This window comes from Hemitrygon akajei, chromosome 1, assembly GCF_048418815.1.
Source record: "Hemitrygon akajei chromosome 1, sHemAka1.3, whole genome shotgun sequence".
NCBI classification, from domain to species: Eukaryota; Metazoa; Chordata; class Chondrichthyes; order Myliobatiformes; family Dasyatidae; genus Hemitrygon; species Hemitrygon akajei.
This window is the reverse complement of record NC_133124.1, coordinates 93666561-93681273: the sequence shown is the minus strand read 5'-3', so window position 1 is coordinate 93681273 and position 14713 is coordinate 93666561. Positions and strand designations below refer to the sequence as shown.

The 14713-nt window shown below is 43.4% G+C and overlaps 1 protein-coding gene and 1 pseudogene across 4 annotated transcripts in view; both read left to right on the top strand.

Moving 5' to 3' along the window:
* Positions 1–5501: 5501 nt before the first annotated feature.
* Positions 5502–14302, top strand: LOC140735821 (Y-box-binding protein 1-like; annotated as a pseudogene).
* Positions 5513–14713, top strand: part of tsnare1 (T-SNARE Domain Containing 1) — a 1022909-nt gene continuing 1013708 nt past the window's right edge. For 3 of the 4 annotated variants that reach the window (XM_073048100.1, XM_073048091.1, XM_073048074.1), the window contains exon 1: positions 5513–5587. The gene's annotated coding sequence lies outside the window, so the exon portion shown is untranslated. The remainder of the gene's footprint in view (positions 5588–14713) is intronic. The other variant, XM_073048081.1, reaches the window with a different exon arrangement.

Here is a 14713-nt window from a genome sequence, read left to right as displayed (position 1 = left end):
TTGAATTGAATTTTGGTTTATTGTCATTTAGAAACCACAACTGCAATGCAGTTAAAAAATGAAACAACATTCCTCCAGAATGATATCACAAAAGCACAATAACGTTTGGCAATCCCCAAATCCAGAGTCCAGAGAGGCTGCTGTGGATTAATATTGCGCTACCATCTTAGCGCATTCCCCGGAAAGGAGCTTCAAACCCACCAGACAAAACAAGACTACCCACACACACCAAGTCAGCAGACCAACTCTACCACCCAACAAACCAAAAACTAAAGCTACAAAACCACGTAGCTACAACAGTGCAAACAATACCATATTTAATAAAAAACAGACCATGTGCACCGTAAAAATAGTCCAAAGATGTTAAAAGACTATAAGTTCAAAAGAAACCACCACACAGTTTCAACAAGTCCTCAGGGTCCTGATAGACTCATCATCCCACGCAGGCGGCAGAAGGGAATACCCCCGCTATGGATTTCCTCGGCGCCGCCGGACTCAGCCTCGCAGACGCAGCACACAATGAAAGCGCCGCCGGACCCAGCCTCGCAGATGCAGCACACGGTGAAAGTGCCCCGACCGCAGCATACTCTAAGTCCGTCGAACTTCCGAGCCTGCAACCATCCCCTCTGGCACAGCCTCTCTGAGCACCATCCTCTGCCGAGCGCACTACGACACCCCGCCACCAGCCACCAGCAATGCAACCCCGAGGACTGGGGGCCTGTTCTTCCTAGCAGAGACCCGGACCTCACAACAGCAGCAGCAACGAAGAAGGCCTTCCTGGAGATTTCCAGATGTTCCTCCATGCTCCCACGTCAACAGATTAGGACTGCTTGACAAATAACAGATATCAACTCTGGAGAGGCCGCTGCAGATTGCGTCGTGCCGCCATCTTGAAAGTGGATGAACTGAATAAGTATTTTGCATCATTCTTCACTATGGAAGACACTGGCTATGTGATGGAAGTTCCAGGTGTCAGGGTTCATGAGGTTTGTGAAGTTACCATAACAAAATAGAAGGTTCTTGGGAAACTGAAAGGTCTGAAGGTAGATATGCCACCTGGACCAGATGGTGTACACCACAGGGTTTTGAAAGAGGGTGCTGAAGTGTTTGTGAAGGCATTGGTAAAGATCTTTCAACAATCATTAGATTCTGGAATAGTAACAGAAGACTGAAAAATTGCAGATGTTATTCCACTCTTCAAGAAGGGAGAGAGGCAGAAGAAAGTTTGTTTGACCTCAGTGGTTGGGAAGATGTTGGAGTCGATTGGTAAGGATATGGTTTCAGGGTACTTGGAGGCACATAGTAAAATAGGCCATATTCAGTATGGGTTCCTCAAGGGAAAACCTTGCGCGACAAATCTGTTGGAGTTCTTTGATGAAATAACAAGCAGGATAGACAAAGGAGAAATGGTTGTTGTCGTGTACTTGAATTTCCACAAGGCTGTTGACAGGGTGCCTCACGAAAGACTACTGAACAAGTTACGAGCCCATGGTATTACAGGAAAGACTTTAGCATGGATAAATCAGTGGCTGATTGGTAGGAGGCAATGAATGGGAATAAAGGAAAACTTTTCTGGTTGGCTGTTGGTGTAGTGGTGTTCAACAGGTGTCTCTGTTGGGACTAATTATTTTTATGTTATATGTCAATAACTTAGATGATGGAATTGATAGGAGAAGAAATGAAAGGATTGACTATTTTCTAAATGGAGAGAAAATACAAAAAACTGAGGTGGTGCAAAGGGATGTGGAAGTTCTTGTGCAGGATTCCCTAAAGGTTAATTTGCAGGTTGAGTCTGTAGTGAGGAAGGCAAAGCAACATTAGCATTAATTTCAAGATGACTAGAATATAAAAGCAAGAATTTAATGTTGAGAGTTCATAAAGCACTGGTGAGGACTCACTTGGAGCATTGTGAGTAGTTTTAGTTCCCTTATTTTTAGAAAGGGCACAAAAATGCCCTTCACTCACAAAAATGAATCCAGGATTGGACAGCTTTGTTACATGGAGAGTGTCTGATGACTCTGGGCCTATATTCACTAGAATTCAGAAGAATGAGTGGTGACCTCATTGGAACAAATCGAATGGTGAAAGGTCTTCATGGAGTGAAGGTGGCGAGGAGTTTTCTATGGTGGGAGAGTCTAAGGCCAGAGGACATTGCCTCAGAATAGAGTGGTGTCCTTTTAGAATGGAGATGAGGAGGATTTTCTTTAGCTAGAGAGCGGTGAATCTGTGGAATTTGTTGCCACAGGCAGCAGTGGAGGCTAATTATTTATAATAAATGAGGAGGTTGATAGATTCTTGATTGGTCAGAACATGAAGGGATACGGGGAGAAAGCAGGAGACTGGGGCTGAGAGGAGAAATGGATCAGCCATGATGAGATAGCAGAGCAGAATCGATGGGCCAAATGGGCTAATTCTGCTCCTATATCTTATGCTAGTCTCTCCTCAATCACAATCTTTAAAATTAATGATCTGCATGTTATCACATGGTTGCTTTGGGGATTCAGTATATGGTAAGTGGCTGCTGTATTTTGTATTTTATACTTCACAGTCAGTGAATAAAGTTGAAAAGTGTTTTGGGATGTCTGAAGCCATGACAGAGTCTTCTTCGCTTTCAGTGTGGCTTGAGGTTAATGCATTTAGGCCTAGCCTTTCCTGTACTTGAATGAAGTTAACCAGATCTTGTTTTGAACACTATTTGATTCTGCTTGACCTGCTGAGTTCCCCTGGCAAATTGTTTCTTCTTGCTTCAGAATCCAGTCTCTTACATCTCCATTTCACTCCAATCTGTTCAAGATATGCCTACTTTGAAGATATCTCTTCTCTTCAGTATGAGTACTGCTGGAAACTCACCAAGGTATGCCTACTTTTAAGATGTCGATTCTCTTCAATATGAGCACTGTGAACCCCCACGTTCTTGCTGCTTCCCTTCTGTGGTTACTACTGCTTCCCTGCTCTTCAACTTTGTTCTTATTAAACCTGCCAGTTCCCACCTCGCCTCTCCCCTTTATCTCATTGTATTAACTTACTCTCCTTTACTCTTGTGGTGAACTACATATACCTGTCTGGACTGCTCCTGTGGCTCCTCCCACAGACCCCTGTATAAAGGCGATTGAGGCCTGAGCCCGGCTTCATTCTCCAGGATGTAGTTGTTCATTCTTCCAGTCAATAAAAGCCGATATCTCGCTTCTTACATCTCAGAGTGAGTTATTGATGGTGCATCAACTCTCTGATTCCTGATGGCAGATCTCAACATGACTGTCTCTCTGTGTACACAGAGGCTGCCTGACCTTCTTAATTGGTCCAGCAATTTGTTATTTTTATTGTTGACTGTTGACATGGATACATAGTCATCGCCAGTGTTGATAATATCCATGTTCAAGTAATCTGGCTAGTGCTGTGAAATGGAGCATCCAATGAATAAGATTCTAGAGTATCTTCATTCCCCAATCAGCTCAATCTCTCAGCACAGCATGAGAAAATAGGACTTATTAAATTGTGCAAAAATAACTCTTCTTGGCAGTTGGCCACATTGATTTTATAACTCTCCACTATGTGCCACAGCAAGTTACTTTTTAGAGGTATTTTTATAAATAAGACCAATATTAAAGGACCATTATCTCCAAGGTGGGTTTCTAGAACAGTTGGAATCTGCCCAGTCTGTTGCCATCATGACCTGAGAATAACTGGAGTGATATTAGTTTGCATACAGTTGATCTTCAAATAAAAATTAAGAACCCTTAAAGAAAAACAAGGATGGCATTTCTTTAATGAGGAAGAACCAGAAGTACTTTACATACTTGATTACCAGCTCCTCACTTTCTATCTGGCCACATGACAGCCCTCCAAACTCACCATGGAATTCTACAATTTCAGGTTACTGGATTTTGTTGTCTGTACTAGAACTGGCCAGGTCAAACATTTGTGAAATGGGCCCAGTTTTTTCCCTCTCTCCATTGGCACAGTGTTACTCACTGGTATGTCCTGCTTTTGGCAACTCTTACATTCTGTTGTTTGCATTCCTTTTAACCACCCTCATTTCACAGTTTATTAAAAACATCACATTCTTTCCTTCTCCCTGACTGCTCCCCATTAACCCACTGACCAGATGACTTAATTTGAAGCTTCAAGTTCAAATTTATTGTCATTAAACTAAACACATGAATACAGCTAAAGAAAATATAATTTCTCTGGAGCCACAGTACATAGCCACACACAACACATTTACTTACGTTCTAGCACATACAAAATAAAATTAGCACATATCCCTAAGTGGCATGGCCTGAACCTTGACAGGTTGTCATAAAGTGCAAGGTGTATGTTTATGTAAGACAGTCTAATGTCACTGGCACTATCATAATAAACAAGCTGTAGTACAAATATGGAAAGTGACCAGTGCAGGATGAAAGTGTGTTTGTGAGCTGTGGAGCTGGTAGGACACTCAGGCAGGGTGTACCATGTGTGCTGGGTGGCAGCAGTGTGTTAAGAAATCATACAGCGGGGGAGAAGCTGTTATCCAGCCTAACAATTCTGATCTGTTACCTTTTGCCTAATGGTAGGACGGGAGGGGTTTTAGACAATGCTGGAGGCACTGCATATACTGTACAACACTTCTGATATATGTCCTGAATCGGGGAGGGGGTAAGAGAGACCCCACTTATTCACGGACGTTACCTATCAGATTCTCTTTGTGCCATTCATCTCCCTCCACCCAACCTACACGTTGATACTAATTTGTCTGTTTTCTCAGTTCTGAGGGATCTTTGTAACACACTAAATACTGGAGAAACTCAGGCAGCATCTATGATGGAGAATAAACAGTCGGCATTTCAGGCCCAAACCCTTCATTGTGACCTTCTCCGATTCTCTTTCCATCGTTCCTTTTCATTCATACTTTAGCATTTTCTGTTATTTCAGGTTTCCATCATCTATAGTTTTTTTTTCCTTTCATGTTATTGTTTTTCATCAGTTGGAAAGAGTATTTTGAAATAACAGCAGCAGTTGCTTGCTTTTCTTTTCCTCTACCAGCGCCAATCACCCTTACCATTAATCGAGGAGTCCCTAGTGGGAAGCCCTACTTGTTGATGTCTGCATGATCAATTCATGCAATTTATCGTATGCAAAATTTTTACAATCAGCATGCTTACTTAACGTCATTAAGCACGACACCTTTCTGGAAACAGATTCAAAATGCCTATTTCCAAATTGTAAGCGCACACAGAAACTATCCAGTGGTATTCAGGAATATTGACATCAAAGGCTGTCACATACTGCTTCTAAAACTTCAAACATACTTCTCCAATTTCTTATGACACATTACGTACGTGCTCAGTGAGGCTCAAACAACAAACATCTCAACCATCTACAAATAACAGGCAGAGCAACTCAATAACCGGCTTCGCTCTGCATGTTGGGGAGGATAGTTTAACAAAGGGAGCAGTTGCGGTTTGTTTCCTTTCCGTTCCGAGCAAAAATGAACTACAACTCCCGAAAGGCATCGCGACATGGCTTTGATCCTTGTACACGTGACGTTTGGGGTTTGCAGCTGGTTGTTTCTGCGGACTTACAACATCCAGTCACTGCGGGGCAGGTAATTGTTTTGTTTTATATGGTTGCTAAAATAGAAACGGACTTCTTTGTCTCATCTGTGATATGAATTGTAAATGTTTATTGCATAATTCCATATGATATGTTTATTCAGGAATCAGTGACCCCCCCGTATTTAAATCCTATTCCGTATATAAAAACAGTATTTTTGACGTGTGTGCAAAAAAGTCAGAAAACGCAATCTGACGCTTGTTATTAATCAGCCATAATAGTTTGGATTGTCCCAGGCGAGCTTTCCATGGAAAAGGGGTGGGAACGCAAACTGAAACTAACCACTCTCTCTCTGATCTGTGGCGGTACTTTGTACGCAACACCTTATGTTTAAAAAGGACCACTTCACAAGCAGTTAATATTAACCATAATATTTTAATAGTGTTTTTAGAGCAGGTTTTAATATCCACGGGTTGGAAATGATTGATGAGATCTAGGTATAGTCAAGGGCTAACATAGTTGAAAGCCTTATTTGATAACTGAAAGTAAATCTTAATTGCTGTTAATCTCTAGTTTTTTTTTAGGTGGATATTGATTCTGTCAAGCCTCCTTTTTCTAAGTAATCATTCAGAGTTAAGTTCACACTTAAAGGTTTTTGTCTCCAATTTACTTCCCATGAGTTGACAGTGTAAAATGGAAGTAAATAAATAATTCTGAAAGTTCCAAGGCTGTTTTGTCAGGTCCTACATGTGATAGTCCTATGATCTAGCAAAGATTGAATTATTGTGAATTACTGCATCATTTATCAAATCCTATGTCATTTCTCATTTTTGACTGAAGTATTTTAATTTAATGAAGGTTCAGTTTAAAATACTTTTGAATACATTTATTTTCATTTACTTTTTCTTTGTCTTTAAACATAGACATAAAAGTAATATATGTACATACATGGCTCTCAGCCTAAAAATAAAAAGATATATTTTGTCATTTAAAGAAAAAAAGTCAAGCTGAAAAACTGGTCAATTGAAACCAGAGTGGTGAAATTGTTTAGCACTTTCCAATTTCCACCCTTCTGCTAATGTTAACACGTTTTCCAATCAGTCATTCTTTGTGCATGGTAGAAAGCTTCAGTTTAGAGCATTGCATACCACTCCAGTCCTCATGTAATGTGACTCACCGAAAAGAATGTGCTGTGAGATTTGCTAACAACATAATGGGAATATGCTGATTGCACACATATCCCCAAGTCACTTATTGTCCATTTAAAATTTCTTAATTGCACTAAAGAAGCCAGTTGGCTGCTTTAATTTTGAGAAGATGATGCAGAAGCTACTTTAATAGACTTCAGTTATCTTTGAAACCATCTAACTTTTTGAAACTTAGATTTCCATAATGCGTATGGTACAAATACATTTTGTGATATGTCATCATGTGTAAGTAATTGGATGCAATACCACGGCAAGGTGAAGAGATAATTGAAGCAGAGTCAATTATGTACATCTGGATCTGATATGATAATAAAGTGGGAATGGTGGGGGGTAAAATTTCATTTTAATGTCAAATGCAAACTAAAACTTGTATATGGCCTGCAGCAAATATATCTTTCCCTGGCTAGCTAGCCTAAACTTAAGATGTGATCTCACCAAGCCACATACAATGCCAGTAAGATTGCCTTAATTTTATATGGTGGCCTTCACAAAGGAGGCCATTTGCTTTTCCTTTGGTATGGTTACATTTTTTTGTCTCAGCACTTTAAAAGAAAATGCAGAAACTCTGTGCACTTGACAGTGAGATGATTCTGAAACCCATTCATGAGGTGTGATTAGGTGGCTTATGCTCTGGAACTGGACATTGGCAAAATCAGCCCAGTTCCTCCGTGAGGGTGTGGAATGTCACCAGATGAAAACACATTTTAAGGTGATATTTCCAAAATTAATTTGCAAAACTAAGGCTCACGCAGACTGAACTATCCACACCTTAACTGGAATTTTGTCTGGGGCACAGTGGCTTGATGTACACTATTGTAGATGTGGAAAAGAAATTTTCTCCTCTGGGAGAATCAAGAATTAGAGATTACAAAAAACCATCTGTTGAAGGAACTCAGTGGGTCTCCATGGAACTCCATGGAATATTTGTTTTAAAATAAGGAATCACAACAGCGATTTAGCGATTTTGTTTTCAGGGTGTGATTATTTGGGACTCTCTTACCAAAATATTGGTGGAAATCAGTGCTCCCTGTACTTTTTTTTCCCACAGCTGCCATTGCTTTGAGCAGGAAGTTTTTACATGGCCTGAAAAGTGTTTTTTTTGTAATATGTATGCTATTTAGATGGTGTCAGCGTTTACTGTTGCAGTTCATTAACCATGATTTCTATGTTTATTTTTACAATTTATGAGTGTTGCAACTTGAAACACTGATTATTTGAATACCTTGATCAAAGTAACGGTTGTGGTATATTTGTTATTTAAAACATTTAGGAATTATATTCATTAGCATAATTGAAGGGTATTTCACAATTATATTAACTTAGATTTCAAAATTATATAAACATCTGAGGAAGTTTCAACTGTCTGACAATGAAGGATCTGTGTGTGGAAGCATTTCAGTTACTCTGCGGCTGTACACCTGCCCAGCTTAGAGGAAGTAGTGAAAACTGTTGTGAATATGTTTAAGGTAGAGCTGAAGGGGTTGGGATGCAAAAGGTTACAAAAAAACTGGAAATACTCAGCAGGTGAGGTTGTATATGTGGGAGGAAATTTGTTTCATGTCAAAAATCCTTTGTCAGAACTGCAAAGGAGACAAAAGGAGCTTGGTAAATTGCAGGAAGGGAGAGGAATATTTCTAGGATAAGAATTGTGATAAAATGTAAACAAAGTTATTTGATCATTGAGTGAAAGGGACAGATAGAGATTGAGAATGTAGACAAAAGAACTGAGCATCATACTGTTACAGAGCTTGTAAACTGGTCCATACTGAACGAGATGCCTCCAAGCTAATAAGTAACCCAGAAAATTATAGGCTAGTAAGCCTGATGTTAGTTATAGGAAATGTACTATATAGCCTACTGTATAATATGGGACTATTTTATGTTGTAGCACGTTATTGAGCATGAGCTATTGGGAGCATATTGATCTGTATGTATGTGTTCAGTTCGGTTTCAATTAGTAAAGAACCCTGTTAACGTAGCTCCCGTCTCCGGTGTTTTTATTAATGATATTGTTGTGTAAACGGCCACATACATAACAAATTGGCGACAAGGTTAATGAACCTATATCATATCGGAACGCTGTGTTTATTTGATAACGGCACTTGGAAGAAGAGCGCAAGGTACGAGGCAAAAAGCGGGCGTGGCTGCGGCAGAGTGAGAGGAATCGGAGACAGTCGGAGCGGCAGCACATTGGGAGACCAGGAGACCACAGCACTGACCCTAGGGGTTGAGGGTCCGCCTGCCCCAGAAGGGGGAAAAATGGAGCGACACACGCATCGAGCCAGAGTACGCTCGCGATGCTAGCAAAGAGAAAAGGTCACGTGAGTCGAAAAGAAAACAAAGGACCGGGGCTAAATTAACAAGGAAAAATTTACATAACAAGGATGGCGTTAATTGGAACCATTACAGCATTTGATAGTATCATTGAAGACTGGGCAATTTATATCGAAAGAATAGAGTTATATTGTGATGCCAACAGTGTTAATGAAGGAAAGATAGTCAGCATCTTACAGACAGTCGGCCCTCCTTATCCACGAGGGATTGGTTCCAGGACCCCTTGCGGATTCCAAAATTCGCGGATGCTCAAGTCCCTTATTCAATCTGTCTCAATGCAGTGGACCTTGGGACCCAGCAGAACCCCAGATCTTATGTCAGAGCTCTGAATCCACAGTGTTTCACGAAAACAATCACAATCATCATTGAAAATAAAGTGGAAATAATAAAGCGATCGGAAAGAGGTGAAATGCCATCGATCATTGGAAAAGCGTTAGGCTACGTCGGTCAATGATCGGAACAATTTTAAAGGATAAAGTGAGAAAGGCTCTGCCCCGATGAAAGCTACAATTTTTACTAAGCAACGCAGTGGTTTAATTATTGGATTTTGGGGTTTTGGGTTTTTGATCCTCCACATCAACCCGGCATGGTGGACAGTGCACTCGGGAGCGGTCTGTTACTGAATCGAACTTGGGAACTTCTGTTCCTGAGCCCGGTGCTGAAACATACGCTCTTAAGTGTTTTATATGCATAGAAAGGTAAATTATATACTATATACTAAGACAAACTTTTGACTGACTGATGCTAAATAATACCGGATGTACTTATTCCGACTTACTTAGTAAGGGAACTTCCGATTTTTTTCAATCCCAATCCACGATAACCCACACACATCCTCCCGTATACTTTAAATCATCTCTAGATTACTTATAATACCTAATACAATGTAAATGCTATGTAAAATGGTTGTTATGCTGCATTGTTTAGGGAATAATGACAAGAAAAAAAAGTCTGTACATGCTCGAACAACAAGTGCTGGAAGAGCACTTCCGGGTTTTCGTGATTCGCAGTTGGTTGAATTCACGCAAGTGGAATTCACGGATAAGGAGGGCCGACTGTAGTATAATGGGTGTGGAAACATATGGCCTGCTATGGAGCTTGTTAACCTCTGATAAGCTTGCTGTCAAAACGTTCAAGCAAATAGTAGACACAGCATTTAAACCCCAAACCGCTGGTCGTTGCTGAAAGATTTAAACTCCATAAATGGAATCAGAGCAAAGATGAAAGCATTTCTGAATATTGTGCTGAATTGTGCAAATTATCAGGACATTGCCAATTTGGAGGTGGTCTATCAGACGCATTGAGGGACAGGTTAGTGTGTGGCATGCACTTTGAAATCACACGGAAGAAGCTCCTGTGTGAAAAAGACCTTACATTCGAGAAAGCGCTAAACATCTCAAAATCATTAGAAATAGCCGCACGAGGTGCTTCCGAGATACAACAAGAATCTCTGGAATATGCCACAAATAAAATGTCATTGAGCAGATATGAGGGAAAGAAATGTTACCGTTGTGGGAACCGGTCACATGACCCTGAGGGCTGTTGGTTTAAAGACAAAGAATGCTGAAACAGTGGCAAACAGGGCCACACTGGCAGAGTATGTAAAGCTAGTAACCAGCAGGAAAAGGGCAAAATACAGAGAAACAAGGAACCCCAGGAGGGAAAGTACAACAAGGTACACAAAATGAAAGAAGGCAGTTCTGAAGAAAGCAGTTCTGATGAAAATGACTCAGAGGAAAGTGAATTGTCTTGTCTGCAGCTTCACAGCATGAAAGAGACAGGTGATCAAAGAATAATAAGGATCACTCCACAAGTGGCAGGCGTGAGACTGAAAATGGAGTTGGATACAGGCTCAGCTTTAACAGTGATCTCTGTACACGACTACAATCGACTGTTTTCTCACATACCTCTGAAACGAACTAAACTACTGCTAAAGACTTACACAGGACAGAAAGTGCGTCCCAAGGGTAAATTTACAGTGACAGTGACCTACGGGGACAAAACACAGCAGCTGAACCTTGATGTACTGGAAAATGGAGGACCATCGTTGTTGGGATGTGAATGGCTCAGGAAAATCCAGCTGGATTGGTACACCATCAAGGCACTAGATGTGTCAACAAAGGAGGGCAGCTCGGCGGGGAAGATGTCCGCAGCTCTCCTCTCACCCATTGTCAACTATTACAACGACGAGGATGAGCTAGACACCGTCGACGGGGAGACAGGTATCGCCAATAAGCAGGATGACGAAGACCACCTGATGCACCATCAATAACTCTCGGAGACGTGAGGTGAGATATCGGCTTTTATTGACTGGAAGAAAGAACAAGCAGCAATTGACCACCATGCTACATCCTGGAGACTGAGGGGTAGGGCTCAGGCCCCAATCGCCTTTATACCGGGGTCTGTGGGAGGAGCCACAGTCAGTGGGAGGAGCCACAGGAGCAGTCGGCGGGGGGGTGGGGGCGCGTGTCCAGACAGGTATATGTAGTTCACCACATTCACCCCCCCTTTGTTTTAAAAGAGAGTCCCCATGGGGCGAAGTTTCTTACAAGTATATTTACAGGTTATGTCTATCAGGTGGTCAAATCTGTCGCTGCGATCTACGTAGCACCGGCTGTGATTGCACAGGTGCGGGTGGTGATTGCACCGGAGATGGAGGTTGTGCTGGTTCTGGCCTAACTGGAGGTGTCAGCCCACTAGGTGTCAGTGATCCCTTATGCGTGTGCGAGGCGCCTGGTATATGCGCGTGCGAGACGCCCGGTATAGGAGTGTCGTGAGGAGTCTGTGTAGGGCTCAGTGTGCGCGGTGTCACCTCGGGTACAGGGTTCATAGTTACCGTGGAGTGTTCGGGGTAGTGGTCTGCTGCTCCTGTGGGCGCCAGGTCGTGGACGGAGACCGTGTCCTCCCGCCCATCAGGTAAGACCACGTAGGCATACTGGGGGTTCGCATGTAGAAGGTGAACCCTCTTGACCAGCGGGGAGTATTTATTGCTCCTCACATGTTTCCGGGGCAGCACTGGCACTGGGGATGTCAGTCAAGTTGGTAGGGTGGTCCCAGTGGCAGACTTCCTGGGAAAAGAGAATAGGTGCTCGTGAGGGGTGGCATTGGTGAACGTACATAACAGGGAGCGGATAGAGTGGAGTGCCTCGGGGAGGACCACCTGCCATCGAGAGACCGGCAACCCTTTTGACTTAAGGGCTAAAAGTGTGGCCTTCCACACTGTGGCATTCTCCCTCTCCACCTGTCCATTTCCCCGGGGATTATAGCTCGTGGTCCTACTAGTAGCAATGCCCCTAGCCAGCAGGTATTGGCGCAGCTCGTCGCTCATAAAGGAGGACCCTCTATCACTGTGGATATAGCAGGGATATCCGAACAGAGTGAAGAGCTGGCACAGGGCTTTTATGACAGACGTGGCAGTGGTGTCGGGGCAGGGGATGGCAAAGGGGAACCGCGAGTACTCGTCGATAATGTTGAGAAAGTAGACATTGCGGTCGGTGGAGGGAAGGGGGCCCTTAAAGTCAACACTCAGTTGCTCAAAGGGGCGGGTGGCCTTGATGAGTTGCGCCTTTTCAGGACGGTAGAAGTGCGGTTTGCACTCAGCGCAGACTTGGCAGTCCCTGGTCATCGTCCTGATGTTCTCAAGGGAGTACGGCAGGTTCCGGGCTTTCACGAAATGGTAAAATCGGGTGACCCCCGGGTGGCAAAGATGTGCATGGAGGGCGTATAGCTGGTCGAGCTGTGCGCTGGCATACGCTCCCCGGGATAGGGCATCAGGGGGCTCACTGAGCCTTCTAGGCCAGTACAGGATATCATAGTTGTAGGTGGAGAGTTCTATTCTACACCGCAAAATTTTATCATTTTTGATTTTGCCCCGCTATTGGTTGCTGAACATGAACGCAACTGAGCGCTGGTCGGTCAGCAAGGTGAACCTTTTGCCGGCGAGATAGTGCCTCCAGTGCCTAATAGCTTCCACTATGGCCTGGGCTTCTTTCTCCACCGTTGAGTGCCGAATTTCAGGGCCTTGAAGGGTATGAGAAAAGAATGCTACTGGCCTGCCTGCCTGATTGAGGGTAGCAGCCAGCGCGAAATCGGAGGCGTCACTCTCTACTTGGAAGGGAATCGTCTCGTCCACCGCATGCATCGTTGCTTTGGCAATGTCCCCTTTAATGCAGCTGAAGGCCGCGCGGGCCTCGGCAGAGAGGGGAAAAGTGGTAGACTTGACCGGGGGGCGGGCCTTGTCTGCGTAATGGGGGACCCATTGGGCGTAATAGGAAAAGAAGCCCAGGCACTGTCTGAGGGCTTTGAGGGTGGTGGGAAGAGGGAGTTCTAACAGGGGGCGCATACGGTCGGGATCAGGGCCAATGACGCCGTTCTCCATGACATACCCAAGGATAGCGAGTCGGGTGGTTCTGAACACACACTTGTCCCACTGACCTTGAAGGAATTATATTAGAGAGAAGCAAGAAGCGGAGAGAGCACAGGAGCCCCCACCTCAGACTGGCCCGAGCTGCAACCACCTCACGCAGCCTGTCAACACCGTGAGCGAGGCCGAGAGGGAGCAGCAATCCGAAAAGCAGCAGCAGGAACAACCAGACAAACCCAAATCCCCCGGGAAGAAGAAAGTCATCACAACAAAGGTTCTTGGAACAGTAAAGTGGTTCAACGTACGAAATGGATATGGATTCATCAACAGGAATGATACAAAGGAAGATGTGTTTGTACATCAGACTGCTATAAAGAAGAATAACCCACAGAAATACCTCCACAGTGTTGGGGACGGTGTAACTGAGGAGTTCGACGCGGTGGAAGGCGAAAAAGGTGCAGAAGCAGCAAACGTAACTGGTCCAGGAGTTCCAGTCCAAGGAAGCCGATATGTCGCGGACAGAAATCATTATTGTCGCTGCAACCCTCGCCACCGAGGTCCACCACATAATTACCAACAGAACGTTGAAGGTGGAGAGAAAGGAGATGGAGCAGAGTCAACAACAGATGGAGAAAACCAAGATGATCAAAATCAGCAACATCGTCCTCCTTAGAGAAGACTGTGTTACCCACCTTACTTTGTTCATCGTCGCTATGGTCGCCGCCCACAATATAGCAACCAGCCTTAGGGAGAAATTACTGAGGGTGGTGAAATAAATGTAAACCAAGTTGCTGGGGAAGAAGATAAACTTAAGAGGACAAAAGCAGTTCCATTCAAACAGAACTGCATTTGCACAAGGTAAATCTTGAAGCAATTTTTTCCTCCATTGAGAATCATACACTTAATCCTTTGTGGGGAAGTTTCTTTTGCACGTACATATTTTGAATCCACAGCCAATGTGTCTTGTTTTTCACAAAGAAGTTGGGAAACAACATCAAAACAGAGGCGAATTCTGGCAACAAACTGTAAGGTTTCTGTTGTTGTATTTACACACTTGTGCTGAATGTGCATCTGAAGGAATTCTCCCTCTTGAGCCAGACAGACAGCACTGCAGGTAATCTTTAATATCAGCAAAACTACTTTAACAGCAGCTTCAGACCAATGAACGAACAACTGCTGCACCAATTGTGAAAGATTATTGGTAAAGTACGGATCTTTCTGTGAGTCACTGGATTGCCTGACTTCTGAATAACTAGCAGAGACAGCAGATCAC